Raw genomic sequence first — 3,757 nt, 5'->3', positions numbered from 1 at the left:
ATGAAACTTTTATGTTAATTTATAATAAACATGATGGTACACATTAAAGTTGTATAGGAAAATATTTTCTGCAGTCTTTTAAGAAAAATATGAAAAATATGTATAAAGATACAATCTAATTATACATGTGCACTTAAAAACTGGTTTCATTATTTCTGTATTAGTCTTACACTAATGTTCACTTGAAGAAAAAATATTTAAAATTTTTGAACCATCGTTTTAGTATATCACCGTAAAAGTCCTAACAGTATATTCAGCAATTTTAAAATCGTTTACATTTCAAGTCACCAAATTTATTCTGATAGTGAAGACCTTTGTTTCAGGATATTACTATTCATTACTAATAATCTTTTGGCATGGAAACTTAAAAACACAGTCCCCATAGTTTTTACATTTAGAAGCTATGTTTACTTTGAAGCATCATGTTGTGTGATTTTGGGTGTAATCACTCAACATCATTCCCTTACTTTTAATGTATGGCTTAGCAATAGCCCAGAAATGAATCTGAATGACAGGAAGTGGTCAGAGGTGCAAAGAGTGTTTCAAATGTAGGAGTAACATTAATATTACAAAGAGCCTGGAATGGAAGACATTAATGAAAATTAGTTTTTTCAGGAAAAGATACTGATAAAAAAAAACAACACAAACATAATGAAGGGAAAATTCCTCAAGAAAATTTAATGTGAATTAGTAGTTAAGGATGAAGTGGCAATTGGAGATGTGGTTTGAGGATGGAAAATTTGGGAAGAATGTTAGAAGATGCCTGATGTTAGAAGAGCAAAATTGCAAGAATAACCTAAAAAATTGAAGTTAAAGATGCCATCAAGGCATAAGTCCAAAAGCTACTGGATTGCTTGAAAAAATTTATAATTTTGACCTTGAAATTGGTAGTGAGAGACACCACTAGGTTGTTGGACCAGTTATGAGAACCATAGAGCTAAATAAGATGATCGGTAGAAAGTTATAAATGGAAATACAAGGTGTTCCCTCATTAACTCATTCATTTAGCAAATTGTTTCCATAAATAAAGATGAGTTTTTTGAGATCTCTTTAGAAACACAGTTAATGGCCAGAAACAGGGTGCATTTAGGGGTTAGCAAGGTGAAGTGAAGTGAGATGAAGCAAGGCAGTCAAGACGCCAGAGCCAGCAATAAGTACCGGAATAAGACAAGATCTAGAACCAGGAGGGAATCAGCATCTGGAAATGAAAAGGAGGTCTGAAAGACAGGGCAATGGAGGAGCAGCCCTGAGAAGGCATCCTTCTGCTTTGGGTAAAAACGGGTGCTCCCTGACATGGTGTTTAATAAGCTGAAGTGTGGCTGACCTCACAGCAGAAATCCGGGTAGGAGGTAGATCACATGAGATAGCCGTGGGTAAGATTTCTCTGCCATGAGAAAAGCAACACTTGATCTGTTGGGAAACCACAGGAAGTGCCAGGGACTGCACAGGCTGGAGCACCCACTGGCTGAAGTAGTAGGCCTCAGACCATCTGCTCTGGACCTCTACTTCCCAAGAGAGTTGTATGCTTGCTGGCAGGCAGTGTCTGTGGAAGGACAAGGTAAGACAGTTGCACTAAGGGGTTAATAACTGATAATGGTCTTAATACTCAGTCCTCCTTCAAAAGACGTTTATATTTTAATAAGGATAGCCTTTCCTCAAGGAATGAATTTTAGGCAAGAGCTCATATTTGGGACATGGGAGCTTTTCTACAACTCCATTGTCTTTCCCAAAGAGCTATTTATGTCGCATAATAAGAAGTTTGACCAGGTAGCGGGCATGGACCCTTCTTAGAGAATCCAGTGAAAACTAAGGGCCCCCTACTCAGAAAAACCCACACGAGCCTATCCCCACTCATAATTTCACGTAATTTCAGAGGGTTCAAGAACTCTGAAGGCCATTCTCATTTCCAACAGGTGTGGTCTGTTTTCATGTGTGTGGTATGATGTGTTCATGTTTGGAAATGTCTTTAAGATGAAACTTGTCCAGATTTTGAAGTTACAAAGATACCTTTGAAGTATGTGAAAACCAATCATTTGGTATGTTCACTGACATGAGGGTTATAATAGAAAAGGGTGCAATTTTATACATCCCTCACATGCTTTAAAGATCTTCCAGAATTCATCTTTATGCCTCAAAGCCATTCCAGATGTAAATCTAAGCCCTAAATGATAGGCTATTTTAAAACTTTTTTAAAACAAGTTCATAACAGAAGAATTAAGAAATAGAAGTAATCATAAAGAAAAAAGTTTTAATGACCTGCAATTCTACCACCAGAGGTAATGTTAATATTTTGATATATATCCTTCCAGATTTTTCTCTGCATACATTTTTTCCTATAAAAATCTTTGGGGATCATACAATACACACTAAACTTGCTTTTTTCTTTACTATATCCCCTCATTAAATATCTGAATACCTAATATGTCCTAGGGACTGGGGAATCCAGTAGTAAACCAGAAAGGCAAGGTCCACGCTTTCATGATGCTTACCTTCAAATGGGACAAGTCATTACCCTATAAAAAGAAAATACCAAATATAAACCATGGTGAAAATAAAAACGATGTGGGCAATTTTCGGTGGGGTGCTGGAGGTGGGAGAAGCATATCACAGGGTGTCACTAAGGTGACATTTAAGTTCTTGACACTCAAAGACCCGCGTACAGGCTGCACAGTAGCAATGAGTGTTCTGCCAGAGGCTGAAGTATCCAGCTTTGAATGCTGCCAAGAGATCATGAGGACAGAAGTTGGGAGAGAGGAGTCAGGAGTTCTGTTTTTTGGTCATTTCAAGCCTCATGTGCTTAGCATTAAATCATTCAAATGGAGACATTAAATGGGCAACTGGTTACAGGGGTCTGGAGTTTAGAACATGATATGTCTGGCATTTGTGAGTGTAAATTTATTTGTGAAGGAGAGTTAAAGAGATGGGGTCGCAGCCTTGAGGCATTTCCACTTAGAAGTTGAACAGAGGCAAATACAAGGCAGACTATGTAGTGTCAAGTGTCTGATGAGAGAAGCCTGGAAAGTGTCTTGTCACAGGTAATGCCAACACCAATTGTGTTAAATGTTGGCTAGTTTCAACGAAATGAGAACAGAAAAATCATCACTGGATTTAACAACTACTACTAACTACCCTAGTCAATAAATATTCTTCTATAACATCACTTTGAATGGCTGCATTGAATCACATTGTATGGCTGTACCAAAATCTGCTCAACCAGTTCCACTGTTAAATTCTTACCAAACCTTTAGAATCATAAAGTTGCCTTGAGCATACTCTTATGAGTTGGAATTGCTGGATCAAGAATATACATCCTAAAGGCTTTTTATACAGTTACCAACTACTCTGTAGAAAGATTTTGCTAAATTCAACTACCACTTCAAGGAAACGTCTTTGCCATTTTGATAGGTGATATGTGGTATCTTATATTTGCATTTTACTTAATGAAGTCTTACATGTTTGTTGATCATTAGTTGTTTATTAATAGCCTGCCCACATCTCTTGCCCCAAAGGAGAGTTGTTACAGGGCAAACTGTATGGTAAAATATCCAGAGGACTGAAATTTTGGTTTAATGAAGTGAAAAAGGCAGATAAACACAGGCATACATCACAGTTTGTGAATACAGTGTGTGACCCTGGTCAGGTAACTTCTCAGGTCTCACCTTCTTGTCCGTGAAATGGGGATCAGTTCCACCTTGAAATGTTAACGATGAATAACATACATAATGCTGGAAATTACAATTATTATGATAGTTATCCC

The sequence above is a fragment of the Rhinolophus sinicus genome, linkage group LG03, assembly GCF_036562045.2.
Source record: "Rhinolophus sinicus isolate RSC01 linkage group LG03, ASM3656204v1, whole genome shotgun sequence".
NCBI classification, from domain to species: domain Eukaryota; kingdom Metazoa; phylum Chordata; class Mammalia; order Chiroptera; family Rhinolophidae; genus Rhinolophus; species Rhinolophus sinicus.
This window is presented reverse-complemented; position numbering follows the sequence as displayed.